The following is a 20,486-nucleotide window of genomic DNA, read 5'->3' on the forward strand; positions in this document are numbered from 1 at the left end:
AGAGGGATGGGAAGATTACAATAATGTGGTCTAAAGAGGGGAAGTGATGTGGAAAATCAGATGAAAAGAAGCGATTCTGATGAGAATGAACGTCTTTTGGTCAAGAAAACTTCTTAATGTATTTGAGAGAAATCAATTTTATTCATTATTGACCCTTGTACTAGGGTTCTCCAGAGAAATAGAACTAATGTGTGTGTGTGTGTGTGTGCGTGTAAAGTCAGGAATTGACTGACATGTTGTCTCACAATCTGCCGTCTGCAAGCCAGGGTCACAGGAGAGCCTGTGGGGTAGTTTCAGTCCAAGTCTGAAGGCCTGAGAACCAGGTGTCTTAGTGGTGTGAGTCCCAGTCTGAGGGCAGGAGAAGGTCAATGTCCCAGCTCAAGTGGTTAGGGAGAGAAGGTGAGGGGTAGGGAGGGAGGGAAAAAGAGGGAAATTGATACTGACATCTTTTTTGTTCTAATCAGGCCCTCAAGGCACTGGATGATATCTACCTGCACTGGTGAGGAAAATCTGCTTTATTCCGTCTACTGATTTAAACGCTAATCGCATCGAGACACACAATCACAGACACACCTAAAAATAAAGTTCGGCCAAATATCTGGACACCCTATGATCCAGGCAAGTTAACAAATAAAATTAACCATCATAACCCTCGAGTCTAAAAAGATGTCATTTCAATAAAAACAGGAAATTCAGCAACCCAAACCAGAGTGGCTAGTAGCTTGTCCATCTGTTGCTGATCACAGCCACCAGTCTGCGGGTGAATCACGTCAGGAAAGCCCTGGATGAGCGACATGGCAGGCACCGAAGCTCAGCAGGCGCTCTGCCTACCAAGCCCTACCGTGAGGGCTGGGGGAAGGGTGCCTTTTCCACATCTGCTGAGGAACTAAAACCCGAAGGGTTACAACAGGAGACCTGGGAAGTTGTTTCAAATTGTCTCCCATGGTCAACTGCAGCCTGTCGATAAACCCTCTGGTTCCATATCTACCAGGGAAAAGAAGAAGAGGCAAACTTTTATCAGAATACCAGAGGGTTTGTCGACAGGCTGCTGTTGACCGTAGGAGACAATCTAGAACAACTTGCCAGGTCTCCTGTATGTAAAATAGATAGCCAACGGGAATTTGCTGTGTGGCTCAGGAAACTCAAACAGGGGCTCTGTGTCAACCTATTGGGGTGGGGCAGGGAGGGAGCTGGGATGGAGGTTCTAAAGGGAGGGGATATATGTACACCTATGGCTGACTCATGTTGAGGTTCGACAGAAAACAGCAATTATCCCTCAATAAAAAATAAACAAACTAAAAATAAACTACCTGCTTGTGAATTAGGGCTATAAATACTGCTGCTGCTGCTGCTAAGTCACTTCAGTCGTGTCCAACTGTGCGACCCCATAGACGGCAGCCCACCAGGCTCCACCGTCCCTGGGATTCTCCAGGCAAGAACACTGGAGTGAGTTGCCATTTCCTTCTCCAATGCATGAAAGTGAAAAGTGAAAGTGAAGTCGCTCAGTCGTGTCTGACTCCTAGCTACCCCATGGACTGTAGCCTACCAGGCTCCTCCGTCCATGGGATTTTCCAGGCAAGAGTACTGGAGTGGGGTGCCATACTCAGTGTGGCAAGACTTCACCTGTGCTTTCACCATATACAGATTATTCGAGGGCAGGAAGAACACCCCAAAGTCTCCCCTCCCTCAAAGGCTGGAACAGTGTGAAGACAACTGTACAGGTGGGAACACTAGACAAAGCAGGCCAGGAGAAGCACCACACAGCTCCTGATCCCTAGAGAGCCCTGCTCTTCAGCCTATCCTGATGGGACTTCTACCTCCCCTTAAGGACCAGGTGGGCTTCCAATGGCAGCTCAGATGGTAAAGAATCCGACTGCAATGCAGGAGACCCAGGTTCAGTCCCTGGTTGGGAAGATCCCCTGGAGGAGGGCATGATGACCCACTCTGGTATTCTTTCCTGGAGAATCCCATGGACAAAGGAGCCTGGAGGGCTACAGTCCATGGGGTCGCAAAGAGTAGGACACTGAGCGATTTCTTTTTTTTTTTTTTTGAGTGACTTCTTTTTAAGGACTGGATAAATAACTGCCCCTCTAGGAAGTCCTTCCTAATCTTCCCCTTCTTTCTTTTCCCTCCTTCTCCCTCTCCTCCACTAGGACATGCTGAGAATTCAGCTTGACTTCCTCAGTAATACCACCTGATATTGCACTTCTTAAGTGTGTCTTGTTCACTGTGGTTTATCTCCCACATAAACCACAGATGACTTGAGGGCGGGACCGAGCCTTCATTCCTACACACGCCCAGCACTAGGCACGTACACTGCAGGGCATATGTCGGCCCTCCCATGGGCGGCCCCACCCGCCCAGAAGACTTTTCCCAGTTCTTGACCCGCCCACTAATCCTTGAACCGAGTTTCCGACTGCTTCTGAAGAGGGGGCCGTTCTTCACCCCGCTCCGCACTGACCCATCTGTGAGGAGCTCCCGCAAGGACAAGCGTGGCCTTTGGTCCCGCTCTGACTCACTCCTCCACCCGAGGACAAGGAGTGCCCCGTGCAGGGTTCACGAAAGGGGAAAAGGTACACCCAGTCCTGCCCTTGTCTTATCCTTATTCCGTCTTTCACGAGGTTGTATTCTGGTCTCCAATCTTGTTTTCAGTCTCCTTCGAGCATCAGTTCAACTCAGAGACATATTAGCAGAATTACCTGATCACACATGTAAACCATACTCTAAATCGTGTCGGCAATAAGCTGACATTTGTCTGCCTGACTCCTTTGTCTTTCTCTCAACTGTTTTCAAACTCAAGCAGGAGTGGGCGTTATGTACTGTCTACCTAATGTCTTCATACTCATGAGTCCTACTTCAGATTATAATATTTCACTTCCTTGGAAACTCTTTCCTCCACTGAAACTTGGTTGGGTCCTCCTGTGCTATACATATATATTTGCGTCACAGAACTTATTTAATAGCATATTTGTCTGTAGGACTGCTTTCTTAAACATTTTATTACAGAACATTTCAAGCATACACAGAAGTAGAGATGCCCACACGTCCATCAACCAGCTTCATCAATTGTCTCCTGAATTTCATTTCACCTACACCACCATCCTCCCCTAAAAACCCAGACAGCTTTCAAGAGATTATACCAGACATCATATCATTTTATCTGTAAATAGTTTAGCATATACTTCTAAGAGACAGACGCTAACCTGTTAGTTTCTCTTACCTAACCCATTTCTGGGGTCATTTATTTTGGTGACTGTTTCTACACACACTCAATTCCTCCCTAGGGTTACAAATGTCGTATATATTGTCCCTCTTATCCTGACTGTAAACCCAGGTAGCACAGTGGGAAAGAATCCACCTGTCAATGCAAGAGACGTGGGTTTGATCCCTGGGTCGGGAGATCTCCTGGAGAAGGAAATGGCAACCACTTTCATATTCTTGCCTGGAGAATCCCATGGACAGAGGTACCTAGCAGACTAGGGTCCACAGGGTTGCAAAGAGTCGAACACAATTGAACAACTGAGCACATATATAAACCTGACACTTGGTAGGTGCTTGATAATGAAATGCAAAGGAAGAAATTTCAAAAGAGAATACAGAAAGCCGTTTGTAAGCAGGGGGCCAGTCAGCATCTATTCTCCTTCTATTGGTAACAATACTCAAAATTTCCCTCAACTCTCAGTTCCTATGACTCAAAAAGTATTGGCTACACCCCCAGCTCCAGGGGTATGGCCAGTGGCTTGGATCTGATGAAGCAGAGCAATGCAACCTCCTGGCCAACAAAATTGGTTCTGTGATGAGCACAGATCCCAATCAAAAACAAAGCAATGATGAGGCTCATGTCACTGCAAGGACAGAATGTATTTGAAAACGGTTCTTTCACAGAGGAAACAGAACAAGAGATGGAGGCAAAAATCAGGTCCTGGAGAAAGCAAGTGAGTACCTGAGGCAAACCTCATGGGAGTTGAACCTACTTGTGAATTTTAAAGTTGTTTTGGTTTTTATTAACTCAATAAATACCCTGTGGGCTTAAATAAGCTTCAGTTACATTTTTTCTGTAACTCAACTGAAAGTTTTTGTCTGATGACAATGGAAGAGGGAAAAGATAATGAGCAAAGAAAACCTCCAAAACCACTTGAGTGATAAAGTATATTCTTTTTCAGTCTAGTACTGGCTCTAGTATGTATGTATCCTGAGTCCTCATGGCAAATCAAGCCTCTAGAGCTCAGATCCCTCATTTATAAGAAAAAGGGAACTAAGTGGCCTCTAAATCCCCTTTGACAAATTCTGTGAGTTCAGTGGGGAAAGCCTGGGAAAGTACATGAGGGATGTGGACTTCCTTGCTGGAAAGAGCATCTGCTTACTTGCATATCATTTTTTTGGTTTAATTAATTTTTAAAGCATTCTATATCTTCTAGAGGAAAAGAAAACAAAACTTCCAAAATGAGAAAGACTCCTGCTCAGCATTTCCTTGTTAGACAGTACATACTTTGTAGGAAAAATAAATATTTTCTCACTCACTACGGCCCAAGATTGTATGATCAGCATCATGAAAACACATTCAGAAATTAGATATGATCAAGGGAGCCAGAGACATGCATTTGAAAATTTTCCCCAGCAGAGACTCTGCCTTCTGCAGAGAATAAGCTCACCTTAGCTGCCATGGAAATCGCTTGTTTCCTCTTAAATACGTGTCTTTATTTCAAGTGCCTCTTTTTGGACTAATATGAAAATGTTCACCTGGTTGAGAGACAAATCTCAGAATGCTTAAAGGAAATAAAACATCCAGCTCTATTTAGGATTCTCTTGGCTGTAAAGTCTGACACGGTTCTTAAATTCTTTTAGGTGAAAATACATGCATAGAATTGCATCCAGGAATTTACTTTCTTAAAGAGGGTCAGAATAAAGTGTGGTAGGAAAAAATGCCCTTAAGAAGCACAGAGACAGGTCCTTGGCTACAGGCCTCCCTGTGCTACCTGATTTCCCACTGTTTCAGAAGACAATGATAAGACAATGAAAGAACCCATTTCCCCTCTATATTCTCCTCCCCAAGAAGACACCGGAAAGACACCTCCCTTGATTTCACTGTATTTACCCAAATTTTTAAACGTAAATATCCATACAGTTGTTCTAGGGGGCATTTTGACAATATAGGCATCAAAGCCTTAAAAGCAGGCATACCCTTGGCAGCATCTAAAATGGCTCCAGTGGTCTGTGTTGCCTGTATTCAACCCTTTGTGCAGTTCCCTGCCACCAGGAAGTGTGGGTATGAGCCTGCATTAGTCCCCTATGATTGCTGTGATAAACTGTAAGTTGAAAACAACACAAAGTTATTATCTTAGAGTTCTGGAGGCCAGAAGGCCCAAATGGGTCCCAGTGAGCTGATATCATGGTATTGACAGGGGTGAATTTCTTTGGAGGCTTTAAGTATAAATCCGCTTCCTTGCCATTTTTACTATTTAGAGGCTGCCTGCATGTCTTGGCTTGTGGCTTCTTTCTAGATAGCAATCACAGCACTCCAACATCTGCTTCGGTAGCCACATCTTCTCTGACTATAATTCTGACCTCTTGTTTTACTTCCCTGGTGGCTAAGACTGTAAAGAATCTGCCTACAATGCAGGAGACCCAGTTTCGATCCCTAGGTTGGGAAGATTCCCTGGAGAAGGAAATGGCTACCTATTCCAGTGTTCGTGCCTGGAGAATTCCATGGACAGAGGAGGCTGGCAGGCTACTGTCCTTGGAGTCTCAAGCAGTCAGACACGATTGAGCAACTGACACTTTTCACTTTCACTTGTTTTACTTATAAAGACCCTTGCAATTACATTGGACCCACCTGAATAACCCAAGATAATATTTGCAAATTCCTGTTGGCATGAAAAGATAATATATTCACAGGTTCTATTGTTTTAGAACAACTTTGAGGGGTCGTTTTTATGCTTACCACAGCGAGCAATATAAAATGGCAGAACTGTGTTATTCCCTCTATGAGGTCATGAAAGGCAATGCAACTTCTGTCTTGCTTCCTGGAATGTTTTGTTCTATGGAAGTCAGCTGCCACATATGAGGACACTCAGCAGACCTGTGGAGAGGCTCACATGGAGCAGAACAAAGCCTTCCTACCCACAACCAACACCAATTTACCAGCCACGTGCATGAGATACTCCATCTTTGGTCAGCTTTTAGATGACTGCAGCCCAGTCAACATCTGACTGCAACCTCAGAAAAGATCTTGCCTAGCCACTCCTGAATCTGTGATCTAATAATAAAAGATTATTTTCATTTTATGTCTCTAAGTTTTGGGGTGATTTATTCTGCAGCATTATAATTAATACACCATTTATCCCAACTATTTCACTTCTAGGAGTGGAGTCAGTTGTATGTGGAAAAAATGTTGAGGGATAAATCAGTTATATTGCACAAATAAATTATAAGTGCAAAAAATTCTGAATAGAAAAGATCATCTGAGTTGTTTATTAGTGAAACATTAAAAACAGCCTAAACATTCAGCTATGGGAGATTGGCTAAATAAAGTAAAAACATAATGGATGAATATGCATCCATTATGTAACATCATGTTACATAATGTAAATAATCATGTTGTCAAATAATGGTTTTAAAATTATTTCTAGGTAGAACCTCTTGTTTAAGTAAAAAAAAAAAAATTAAGAGATGCTTGTACAATAAAAGCTGAGTCTTTCAGGTTTAGGTTCAGGTTGAAGTAGGTGAGTTTCCCTGAGCCAGAGTCTGGCTCATGATGGGATTAGTGTCCTCATAAGAAGCAGAGAGCAGAGACTTTTCTTCCTCTTAGGACCATGTGAGGACATACTGAGAAGATGGCTATCTACAAGCCCAGAAGAAAGCTCCCACCAGGAGTGTTTTGTTCTGTGGAAGTCAGCTGCCACATATGAGGACACTCTGCAGCCCTGTGGAGAGGCTCACACGGAGCAGAACAAAGCCTTCCCACCCATAGCCCAGAACCAATTTACCAGCCATGAGCATGAGATACTCCATCTTTGGTCAAGCTTTTGGATGACTGCAGCCCAGCCAACATCTGACTGCAACCTCAGAAAAGACCTTGCCTAGCCACTCCTGAATCCTTGATCTAATATTAAGATTATTTTCATTTTATGTCTCTGAGTTTTGGGATGATTTATTCTGCAGCACCTCCTGGTATCTTGATTTTGGACTTCCCAGAAATAAGAGAAATAAATGTCGATTGTTTAAGACTGCCAGTTCATGGTATTTCATTATAGCAGCCAAAGGCCTCTCTAATGCTGTCACCTAACCTTAATTACTTCTTTAAAGGTGCTATCACAGTCACATTCTAGGTACTAGGGGTTAGGATTTCAACATATGAACTTGGAGGAGGACCCAGTTCAGCCCATAATATCATTAAATACCTATCCCAATTAAAAAAATAATGAGCTAAAACATAATAAATTGAGGCTATGATTCCTATGGTCCATGATATCGAAGAATGTCATTTTATGATATTACATGTTCATACTGGTTACAACAGACTTTTTAACATAAGTGAAAATACAGCTTTCTTAAGAGTGGCTATCTACTCTTCACAAAAATTAACTCAAAATTTATCACAGACATTTTGTAAAATTCAAAACTATAAAATGCCTAGAAAATAACATAAGAGAAAGCCTAGATAACCTTGGGTATAGCAATACGTTTTTAGATATAATACCAAAGGAATAATTCATTACAGATGTAATTGATATGATGGGCTCTGTTAAAATTAAAAACTTATTCTCTGCAAAAGACAATGCCAAGAGAATGAGAAGTCAAGCCACAGGCTAGGAGGAAATGTTGGCAGAGTGCACACCTGACAAAGGATTGTTATCCAAGATAGATAAGAGCTCATAAAACTCAACAGTAAGACACAATTCAGTTAAAAACCGAGCCAAAGACCTAAACAGACACCTCATCAAAGAAAATAAAACAGAAATCAGCCAATGAAAAGATGTTCCATATTATATGTCATCAAAGAAAAAGAAATTAAAACAAGATCCCACTACACACCTATTAGAATGGAGCTTAAAAAAAAAGCAAACAAACAAAATAACACACACAACAGCAAAAGGTTGAGGTGATGTCAAAAGCACACAAAAGCCACCTGAAAGAGTTCCCAGTTGCCAAAGGGAGAATGTTTTAAGCAATAAAATAAAGAAGTATTGGATTATAGCCCATTGTATACAATAAATATACATGAATTCATACTAATATAAATTATAATAGAAGAGACAAATCTTCCTTACAAAATTCCAAGGAGTACATGCAGATACACACTCTCTTCAAGAAGTGAAATTTAATTCCCACCTTGCCTCCTTGAGTGTTGGCTGGACTTCGAGACTCCTTTATAGTGGATGAGTGTGGCAGACCACACTCATGTGCTAGAGTTAACGCCACCAGCAGTGTGAATATCACATTCCCCCAATATGCAGTGACACAAAGGGCACTTTGCCCCTAAGACATTCTTTCCAGAAATCCATAACCATTGTATAACCGTGAACAAAAAGAAAACCAGATGAATCCAGACTTGAGCTACTCTACAGGCTATCTGTCCAGTATTAGTCAAGACTGTCAAGGTCTTGAGGGGAAAAATGTAAAGGCTGAGAAACAGTCCAAGACCAGGAGAGACTAGGGAGAGGATTATGAAATACAGCGTGGTTCTCTGCATTGTATCCTGGAACAGAAAGATGACATCAATGGGAAAACTGGTAAATACACATAAAGGCTAGAGTTCGGTTTTAAAGGAAAAAAATAAGAAAAGACTGCCAAGAATAGAAACTATATTCTGATATCTAACTCGGGGGGAAAAATTCTCACTCCCTCAGTTCAGTTCAGTTCAGCTCAGTCGCTCAGTCGTGACCGACTCTTTGCGACCCCATGAATCGCAGCACGTCAGGCCTCCCTGTCCATCACCAACTCCCGGAGTTCACTCAAACTCATGTCCATCGAGTCGGTGATGCCATCCAGCCATCTCATTCTCTGTCGTCCCCGTCTCCTCCCGCCCCCAATCCCTCCCAGCATCAGAGTCTTTTCCATTGAGTCAACTCGTCACATGAGGTGGCCAAAGCAGGTAATTTATATTCTCAATACAGGAATGGCAAATGCAGCAATAACGTCATCAAATCCACAAAGGAAGTCTCTATTACTATTACAATTCAAAGCAACTTGTTGGAGTCCATGTTTGTGCAAAGTGTCCTTTAAATGCAGTGATTTTATGGATGTATTCAGGAACCTTATTTATAAGGTCTACAGCTTAATAATAATAATTTTTTATTTGGATTACCTACATTCCTTTACGGAGAAGGCAATGGCATCCCACTCCAGTACTCTTGCCTGGAAAATTCCATGGATGGAGGAGCCTGGTGGGCTGTAGTCCGTGGGGTCGTGAAGAGTCGGACACGACTAAGCGACTTCACTTTCCCTTTTCATTTTCACGCATTGGATAAGGAAATGGCAACCCACTCCAGTGTTCTTGCCTGGAGAATCCCAGGGATGGGGGAGCCTGGTGGGCTTCCGTCTATGGGGTCGCACAGAGTTGGACATGACTGAAGCGACTTAGCGGCAGCAGCAGCAGCAACATTCCTTTTAACACATAATTCCACCAAGGAAGGCACTTCATTCAATGTGAAATGGAAAATAGAAACTAAAAAGACCAGTAGTTTCATAGAATTTGTTCATGAGGAGGCCAGGGCTTAGTAGATGATGCTTTTGGTCACAACACTGAACTCAGAGAAAAAGGCTAATTCCATCAATTCAGGACACATTACCCTTTGGAGTTAAATGACTACCTCATAGGGGGATTTTCATCTTTAAACTGACTCCTGTTGTCAATAGGGATGCAAAATCACACCCAGCACCTTTTATTTAGGCAGTGCTTTAATTTTAAAGCCAACAGCTCATTCCATTAAGATGTGATCATACAACAATTGGGGTGCAAAGCAAAATGGCACTAGAAGAATGTACAGTGTTGTAGTGGGGAAGATAAATGCGTAAGCAAGCTGATATTCTAAATAGGAAAGATGAGGATTCTACTAATCTTGTCATCTTATTAGAGCCCTTTTGTAATTCCTTGAGATAAGTAAGGAAAACATCGCTATCTCCATCTGACAGAGGAGGAAACAGCCCCTGTCTTGAGTGAAGGACTTTGCCTGAGGTCACGCAGCTCTTGTTGGCATAGCTATCGTCTGACCCCTCAGTGGGCGCTCTGCGTACTGTGTGGCACTGACCCAAAGGACAACCCAGTATTCTGGCATAGAAATGCTCTGCTTCTATAATTGCTATACAGTTGGTTCAAAGAAGATGCTAGCTGCCAAAAGCTGGCCTGTTAAGAGCTTTCTCTGATGTGAATTCAAATCACATTTGGGAGGGCACATTTCAGATGGTCTCTAAATAAGGCATCCTTGGGGTTTTGCATTTTCATTAAAAAGGGACTAAAAAACAAGTAACAGAAAATTTGGCTCTCATTCTGTGTACATCAGAATCCTCTTGATGATTCTTGTAAAGATATATTAGAAAAATAAATTCCTTTCCATTCTCCCTCACACATGCCACAACCAGAAAGCCAATTCAGTTATAAATTATATGAAGAGAATATTATTGTTTACTTACAAAAAAAGTTCAAGTTTAATTAATGGAAATCTGAAGCTATTTACATAATATGTCCAATACTAATACAGTTTTAATCCCTTTAAGGAAGATTGTCAAGAGGAACAAAATTTCTAAGAAAAATATGAGTTAATCATTTAACAAAAAGTCTTATATAATCTTATATAAGCATATCAGAAGAGGAATTCTTATGAATTTAAACTAATAAGCAGAATAATATTCTTTCATTTCAGGGGTACTACAAAAAGCCACCAAATTTAGAAACTTTTCAAGGACACTTTCATGGAGGGAGCTACCAAAAAACAAAATGCAAGTATATTGTCTTTTGCTCAGATAATCCTTTACATTATTCAAGCTGCTGCTCTCCTTTTCTGGCCTTTTCCCTTTCTAATTTCTTAAATCGATCTTTCTCCTCCATCTAAAATCAGAGAGCAAATTAGAGGGCATGTGGCCCCACCTTTTATGGAAATATCTATACTCCTATTTGCATGTGTTTGGACCATTACAGCTGCCCACAAAAGCAGCAGAGTAGCCGTTCCTCCTTGTTATCCAGGCAGATTCTGTTCAAAGCAAAAGATTAGAACTGTGAAAATGGTAGAAAATAGCTTTTTTTTCCTCTGAAAAATACAAGAGCAGTTCAAAGTGAATAGAAATTAGTGGATCAGTGAACTGGAAGGAAACGTTATTGCCTCTGAAATAGCCTTGCTCCCACTCAACTTTGCATAACAATATTCGGTTTGCTATTATGCAGCACAACTTCCAACCCACTTCCCAGCTCAGATCAGGAGAAGTTCCCCCTCTCTACCGTTAGACTGGTGGGAGTGAAACGCACAATGTGACTAAACATAGTTAAACCTTTCAGAGAGGGTATTTTTTTCATCTAAGTAATTATTTCTGGTATTAACAGGTGTAAAATGTCTTCTAATAAGAAAGTGCAAAACAGCAAATGTGCTTTTGAAATATGCAGCACAAGCTGCATATAAATAAGACATTCTAGGAGCCTATCTGCTTCAATTTTATAAAGCAGATGTCTGCTGTCCTAAGCAAATAGTGCAAGTTGTTTTCAAAATATGAAGGCAAAAAGCGATAGAGGTACCATTTACACACTCATTAGTAAGAGAGGAAATGCATCTGCTTTGGAAAATTGCTGCTCACTAAAAAGCAAGTTTCCCTAGCAACGGGTACATCACGAAACTCTGAGACCACTTCTAAGCTCTGAGAGAAATTATAGGAAAATACATTAAAAGATTTTTTATCAAATATATTTTATCTTTGCCATGGGAACACTTCCCCTAAATTTAGAAATATCTAGCGAACTTAAAACTTTCTTTGCATTAATTTAAGAAAAAAGATGTATATTGTATCACCCCTCCTTGGGGAACAGTAAATCCAAGGGCAAAGAGAAGAAAAGCCGTCTACATCACCAGGAGACAGAGAGAGAGCGGGCAGGGAGAAGTGAAAACAGGGGAATGGATGGGGATAAGCTCCACAGCCATCTCAGTGTGGAGTCAGTTGGTCTGGTGACCTCTGACTCCATTCTTTTCTCTGTAGCTTTGCTGATTTCCTTCATTAGCCGAAGAACTGTTACAATCAAAGACTTTCTAACTGGATGATAACAGAGTCAACAGGTAGAGGCTTTAATCCCATAACTCTGTTTATAATTAGTTCATTACACTCCCAGGCCCAGCCTCACACACAGCTGCCAGCGGTGACATCAGCAGAGGAGGTAGACACCTCTGTTGTCTTTCCTCCATCTAAAAGCTCTCATTACTCAAAGAGGCATTTAGGATTCTCTCACAGTTCATCAAAATCCAATCGAGAAGAAAAAAAAAAAAAACCAACCTGTAAGTCTTTTGCCATGAGTACTGAAATATGTCTAAAAATCAAGTGGGACATCGGAATTTGCCAACATCTCCGGATGGTTCTGACATGTATGTGTTGTTTTGACGCACGGTCTCACGTTGGTCCTCACACCAGCACCCTAAGGTATGACTAAAAGCGTGTTTCAGATGCAGGGTTTTGAAAGCCAGAGATGAAGTGATTTGGGTGATACCACACAGGAGGAACAGAACTGAGACCCAAACCCAAGTCTGTCTAAATCCAAAGCCTGTGCTCTTTCTGTGCATTTCTATTTGCCCCTCTGGTAGCAGGAGGTGCGTTAGTCAGCAGTTCCTTTTCTCCCTTGGACTTCTCAGCAGGGGTCACAGAGTGTTGAGGCTTTCTTTCCCTTAGGGGAGGGAAAAAACAAAACAGTAGTGTGAATGAATGGCCTATTTTAAAGCCAGAAGGTTTCACGTAAAGATCTGGGGTTTCTCCTTAAAAATAAAAGCATCTAGAAGATAGGGCAGCATCAGGATTCCCTCCCAGCAACTGACAGAAAGGACTGGCTGCACTCTCTTCAGGGCTGACTGTCTCCAGCTCACCCCAGCCGGTCACACACAGCTAAGTGCCTGGCCCCGAAGGAGCTTCTGACTCTGCCATCTCCAGGTAAGTGGTATCAAGTCCAGCCACCTAATGCTCACTGAGCAGTGTCTACAAGCAAGGCCAGTGCCTTAAAACTTGCAAACAAGTTCAGGGGGAGCAGCTGGGAGCTGCAAGACACAACAGAGGAAACGTGTCTGAAGAGCCAGACAGAACCTATGAATTCGTCAGGACCGGTCACATTCTAACCAAGACAGACAATGGATCAGGCATTTTGAAATTAGTCATTAAAAAAAAGAAAAAGAAAAACCTGTGTTCAGCTGATTAATGATTTCCCATGAATTTTAACTAAGATGATTAAACTTAAGAACAGGGGTCCAAGAATCCCAAAAGCAGAATTCTTCTATTCACTCAGGAACTAACTCCTTTTTCAACGTGTAAGCAGCGCCAAGCCTTGCCTGGCTTCAGGTCCATGTCTATACAAGGAGACAGCAGGACTCCTGCGCGAGCAGCAGCCTCGCAGGCACAGAGGGATGAAGCAAGGCCACGTGGCGGGGGACGGGGTCCGCGCTTAAGGAAAAGGGCGACGGCCGGTCGATCCTTGCCCGCTACCTCCGGGAGGACCTGCGCTTGGGGTTGCCAGGTTGCTCCCACTTTGCCAGAGCAGCCAGAAATGTGTGCACGTTTTAATTTGAAATGTCTGACTTTCAAAAATACGATGGACTGATTCAAAATCCTAAAACCACCACAGAAGCCCACCCTGGACAGTGAAGCAAAGTATCTCTAGGCGACACTGGCTCTCAGGCCCTCCGTTGTAGGCCTCTGGACTAAACTCTGTCCAGCATCAGGGTTCTCTTCTTTTAAGCCCTTGAGGAGATGTGATCATCTTTGGGAAGAAGAGAGTGGTGTAGGTGGGTATGTTTCCAGTGGAAAGGCTCAGAGAGATCAGCATTCGCTGAGTGGCCCGCTGTGCCAGCATCCTCGGAGTTTCGCGTTTTCTGAACAGGAAGCAAGACACGTGGGCAGAGGCGCTGTGCCAGCGTCACTGGGGGGGGGCGGGGGGGCTGAGCGAGAAGGAGCTGCTGGAGAGGAGAAAAGGGAACGGGAGGTGGGGCTCCTCTCCAGGGGAGGAGGAGAATTACACCCGCTTCCAGGAAAGCCTAAGAGGAAGCAGGTAAGAACATTTTAAAGACATATACTATGTGACAGGCGCTTCCTCTGTCTCATTTAGGGCCTGCCTCTTTTAAGGCAGAGGCCGGTATCACCCATCTTTAGACTGGCAACAATTCGCTGTGCGTTTTTCATGTACCAAGTGCAGTGTGTGTTGGGCTTACAGCGACAACAATTGTCTGTGCACTGTGTGTATTTCATGTGCCAAGTACAGTACAAGGGGATTTAAATGACGTCTTATCTCACCAGCACTGTGAGATTCTCCTATGGCCAATCTACAGATGAGAAAACGTAACACGAGAGGGACCCAGCAACGTGGCCCCAAATCCTCAGGTGATTAATTAGCAGTGGGATTCTAACTTCGGTCTCTGTCTACACAGCACTCACTCATCGTATGTTCTGCTTCTCTAAAACGTCAGGGGAAACTGATTCAAGACCGCACTACCAGAAAGCAACAGTAGAGTGGAGATTCCATCACGGCTTGGAGCCCTCAGGGCCTCTGGCTGCTCATGCTACTTTCTCTCCCCCCATAGCACCATCTCCAGAGGACGAAGCCCTTGACCACTGTCCTCCTGAATTTTTCTTGGATTCACAAACTTTTATCCTTGAGCTTTCATTTGTGGAACACAGCATACACAATCCCTGGCTCCCCCTGAGAGTGAAAGGAACACTGGGCTAACACACAGAATATTTAATAATCCACGTTTTTCCTTCCCCTAATGAGGCAAAAATATTGGAGGGTGTGAATGTGCAGTACTTAAAAACCAAACAAATGTCAAGCATCCAAAAAAGAGTGCTAGTGCACTGAGTATATTTTTCTACTCAGTTTGCCACTTGCTTCCAGCATGAGAAAAATATTAAGACATTATTTCCGAGTACAAACAAGACGCAAAAATAAGCTAAGTACAGAAATCTGCTTCGAGCTTGGTAGGTCGCCCACCAGCACCAACAATGAGCAGGCCTGTGTGCCAGACGCTATTCTAAGTGCTCTGCCTGTATCACCTCATTCCACCCTCACCTCGGCCCCACTGTTCAGACGCACACTATGAGATACAGAAGGCGAGAGAGCCTGCCCCAAGTGGAGCAGTTACTAAGTGATGGGTCCAGCTTTGACGCTCAGGCCTGTGCTCCCAACTCTTTAACAGCCTCTCAAAATTGTCAAGTGACCGAAAGCAAGCTCTCATTTCGCTAGGTACATCACGATTTGTAGAATTTAAAGATTCTTCCTTCCCTTTGGTCCTGTCCCATTATCCTAAAGCACATAATTCACCTAGAGTGATTCAAACAGATATTCTTAGTACTTGAACTGCACCTGTAGAGATCTTTTTACTATATGTTGATTCTCATATATTGGTAGGGACCTAATGAACACAGACACTGAAAATCACAAGAGGGTGCTTAGAACTGCACGTTTAATAAACTGTTCACTAAATGGATATACTCACAAACCAAGACAGGTACTTATATGAGGCAGGATTGCACAGCATCTTCATAAATGTCTGGTGAATGAAGGAATGAATATTGTCTCTTTTTAAATTATTTTATTTACTCGTTCAACAAATATTTATGTGGTGTTCCAGGCACTGTTGTAGGCAATGGAGATACAACACCAAGCAAAGCAGACAAACACCTGCCCTCATGGAGTTCACATTCTGATAGAAAATACATGTTAGATATTTAACATGTTAAATATACAAAAAAAAAAAAACTGAGAGAAAAAAAACAAAGCAAAGAAGCATACCAGGACAGTTGAAATTTACATAGGTTTGCAAGGGAAGGCATCCCTGATATAAAGAATGAGAGCTTTTTAAATTTTTTAATTGAAGTGCATTTGATTTACAACATTGTATTAGTTTCTGGTTTATAGCCAAGTGATTGATATATATATACACACACACACGCATACATATACATATAGCTTTTCATGAGCTTCCCTGGTGGCTCAGTTGGTAAAGAATCTGAATGCAATACAGAGGACCCAGGTTCAATCCCTGGTCAGGAAGATCCCCTGGAGAAGGAAATGGTAACCCACTCCAGTACTCTTGCCTGGAAAATCCCATGGACAGAGGAGCCTGGTGGGCTACACAGTTCATGGGGTCACAAAGTGTTGGACATGACTGAGCGACTAACATTTTCATAGTTTTTCATATTCTTTTCCATTATGGCTTAGTATAGGATACTGAATATAGTTCCCTGTGCTATATAGTAGGACTATGTTATTTATTTTATATATAGTAGTTTACATCTACTAAACCCAAACAACAGAATAGGAAAAAAAAGAGAGCTCTTCAAGAAAATTAGAGATTCCAAGGGAACATTTCATGCAAAGATGGGCTCGATAAAGGACAGAAATGGTATGGACCTAACAGAAGCAGAAGATATTAAGAAGAGGTGGCAGGAATACACAGAAGAACTGTACAAAAAAGATCTTCAGGACCAAGATAGTCACGATAACGTGATCACTGACCTAGAGCCAGACATCTTGGAATGTGAAGTCAAGTGGGCCTTAGAAAGCATCACTATGAACAAAGCTACTGGAGGTGATGGAATTCCAGTTGAGCTATTTCAAGTCTTGAAAGATGATGCTGTGAAAGTGCTGCACTCAATATGCCAGCAGATTTGGAAAACTCAGCAGTGGCCACAGGACTGGAAGAGGTCAGTCTTCATTCCAATCCCAAAGAAAGGCAATGCCAAAGAATGCTCAAACTACCGCACAATTGCACTCATCTCACACGCTAGTAAAGTCATGCTCAAAATTCTCCAAGCCAGGCTTCAGCAGTATGTAAACCGTGAACTCCCAGATGTTCAAGCAGGTTTTAGAAAAGGCAGAGGCACCAGAGATCAAATTGCCAACATCCGCTGGATCATGGAGAAAGCAAGAGAGTTTCAGAAAAACATCTATTTCTGCTTTATTGACTATGCCAAAGCCTTTGACTGTGTCGATCACAATAAACTGTGGAACATTCTGAAAGAGATGGGAATCCCAGACCACCTGACCTGCCTCTTGAGAAACCTGTATGCAGGTCAGGAAGCAACTGTTAGAACTGGACATGGAACAACAGACTGGTTCCAAATAGGAAAAGGTGTACGTCAAGGTTGTATATTGTCACCTTGCTTATTTAACTTATATGCAGAGTACATCATGAGGAACGCTGGGCTGGAAGAAGCACAAGCTGGAATCAAGATTGCCGGGAGAAATATCAATAACCTCAGGTATGCAGATGACACCACCCTTATGGCAGAAAGTGAAGAGGAACTCAAAAGCCTCTTGATGAAAGTGAAAGAGGAGAGTGAAAAGGTTGGCTTGAAGCTCAACATTCAGAAAACAAAGATCATGGCATCTGGTCCCATCACTTCATGGGAAATAGATGGAAAAACAGTGGAAACAGTGTCAGACTTCGTTTTTTTGGGCTCCAAAATCACTGCAGATGCTGATTGCAGCCATGAAATTAAAAGACGCTTACTCCTTGGAAGGAAAGTTATGACCAACCTTGATAGTATATTAAAAAGCAGAGACATTACTTTGCCAACCAAGGTCCGTCTAGTCAAGGCAATGGTTTTTCCCGTGGTCATGTATGGATGTGAGAGTTGGACTGTGAAGAAGGCTGACCGCCGAAGAATCGATGCTTTTGAACTGTGGTGTTGGAGAAGACTCTTGAGAGTCCCTTATACTGCAAGGAGATCCAACCAGTCCATTCTAGAGGAGATCAATCCTGGATGTTCATTGGAGGGACTGATGCTAAAGCTGAAACTGCAATACTTTGGCCACCTCATGCGACGAGTTGACTCACTGGAAAAGACTCTGATGCTGGGAAAGGTTGGGGACAGGAGGAGAAGGGGACGACGGAGAATGAGATGGCTGGATGGCATCACCGACTCTGTGGACATGAGTTTGAGTGAACTCCGGGAGTTGGTGATGGACAGGGAGGCCTGGCGTGCTGTGATTCATGGGGTCGCGGAGAGTCGGACATGACTGAGCGACTGAACTGAACTGAACTGAACTGAATCCCAAACTTCTAGTTTATTCCTCCCCTACCCCCTTTGGTAACCATAAATCTGTTTTCTATGCCTGTGAGTCTGTTTCTGTTTTGTAAGTAAGTTCATCTGTATTTTTAGACTCCATATAAAGTATTATCATATGGTACTTTTTTCTTTCTGACTTACTTCACTTGGTATGGAAATCTCTAGGTCCACCCATGTTACTGCAAAGGGCATTAATTCATTCTTTTCATGGCTGAGTAGTATTCCATTGGGTGCATACATATACCACATCTTCTAGATCCATTCATCTGGTGATGGACATTTAGGTATCTGCCGTACCATGGCTATTATAAGCAATGTTGCTATGAACATCAGGGTCCATGTATGTTTTTGAATTAAAGAGTTTTCTCCAGATATATGCCCAGAAGTAGGGTTGTTGGATCATACAGCAACTCTACTTTTAGTTTTCTAAGAAACATCCATACTATTTTCCACAGTGGCTGCACCCAATTTACATTCCTACCAGTGGTGTAGAGGGTTCCTTTTTCTTCACATCCTCTCCAGCATGTTATTTGTAGACATTTTAATGATGGCCATTGACTAGTGTGAGGTGATATGTCAGTGTTGTTTTGCATTTCTCTAATAATTAGTGATGATGAGCATCTTTTCATGTGTCTATTGGCCATCCACATGTCATCATTGGAGAAATGTCTATTCAGCTGTTCTGCCCATTTTTTCATTGGGTTTTTTGTTGGTGGTGCTGTTGTTATTGAGTTATATGCACTTTATTTTTTGGAAATCAATCCCTTATCTGTCGTATCATTTGTAAATGCTTTCTCCCAGTCTGTAGGTTGTCTTTTTGTTTTACTTACGGTTTCCTTTGCTGTGCAAAAGCTTGTAAGTTTGATTAGGATTTGTTTATTTTCGCTTTTATTTCTATTGCCTTGGGAGACAGTGCTTTTAAACTATTGACCTTGGTAAGTATTTTTAACTCACTGCTGCTGCTGCTGCTAAGTCACTTCAGTCGTGTCCGACTCTGTGTGACCCCATAGACGGAAGCCTACCAGGCTGCCCTGTCCCTGGGATTCTCCAGGCAAGAACACTGGAGTGGGTTGCCATTTCCTTCTCCATTTACTCACTACTAAACATTTAAATATTTAGTTCCCCTATATGCATGGTAAAATCAGGCTAATCATATATTCAATTAATAATACTGGTTATTTGTTATGCTATGCATGAGATGTGATTTTTCTAGATTCTTCCAGAATAAATTGTGGAAAATTATAAAGCATGATTGAACATAGGACAACTTACAAACCACTAACGGTAGGTCCAGCTCATTATGTTTTGCTTATTTATATCTATGTCTGATGCATCAAAACTGGATGTATCTCTAAATCAACTCTAAATAAATAAGTAAAACGCCATCTGGAGCCTCCTCAAAAATAATCCACCCTTGCAGATTCTTGCTGTCCTTGTGTGACCCCTATGGAGTCTGAGTAGCTTTTGAGGCAAAGACTCTGTAACATGGTCTGTCACCACACACAACCCTCCCTAGTGTCAGCAAAGCAAATCATGGTGCAAAGCACTCAGACCACCAAGCAGAATAAGCACTTTCGATTTTTTTCATCTCTCTCTCTAAAATATGAAGACTCACTAATAAAAAAAAAAGTCTAAATCAAAATAATTTCACAGTATCAAGGCCTTGAAAATGGATATTATGGAACTTGGGTTATAATTGGGGCTGTGATTATCATTCAGGATACAACCATCTGCAGCTAATTCTATATGAATGGTGAGAAAAAGCCTTATGTACTTTCTCACGGTTCACCAGCCTTATCAGTACTTAGTACTGTGAAATCTCCTACTGGGCTTGGCAAACATACTTAAAAGCCTTTATTTTTTCCATTTTTATTATCATTTTATTTGTCCACAGAGAAATTTTAATCAAGCTTCCAGTCTATGAATGTATCATTTGTTCATTGCTTCCTATAATATGTGCCCACTTCAAAAATAAGTATTTGAAATTATTTTTTTAAACCAGGTGGTGAAGTGATAAAGAATCTGTCTGTCAATAAAGGACACACAAGAGATGTGGGTTTGATCCCTGGGACAGGAAGATGCCCTGGAGAAGGAAATGGCAACCCACTCCAGTATTCTTGCCTGCAAAATCCTACGAGCAGAGGAGCCTGGCAGGCTACATACAGTACACGGGGTCGCAAAGAGTCAGACACGACTGAGCATACACACCTGCATGCAAGCATTAGTTAATAGTTCCTCCCTTT

General features: G+C 42.3%; 1 long non-coding RNA gene across 1 annotated transcript; it reads left to right on the plus strand.

The window, feature by feature from the left end:
• Positions 1–2,497: 2,497 nt before the first annotated feature.
• Positions 2,498–6,013, plus strand: LOC148777014 (uncharacterized). Its single transcript, XR_016037953.1, has 3 exons — positions 2,498–2,573; positions 3,886–3,935; positions 5,990–6,013. It is a non-coding gene; the product is annotated as an uncharacterized LOC148777014 (long non-coding RNA).
• Positions 6,014–20,486: the final 14,473 nt, after the last annotated feature.

The sequence above is a fragment of the Moschus berezovskii genome, chromosome 8 (assembly GCF_049115385.1).
Source record: "Moschus berezovskii isolate FMDL1 chromosome 8, NW_MosBer_1.0, whole genome shotgun sequence".
In the NCBI taxonomy this organism is placed as follows: Eukaryota; Metazoa; Chordata; class Mammalia; order Artiodactyla; family Moschidae; genus Moschus; species Moschus berezovskii.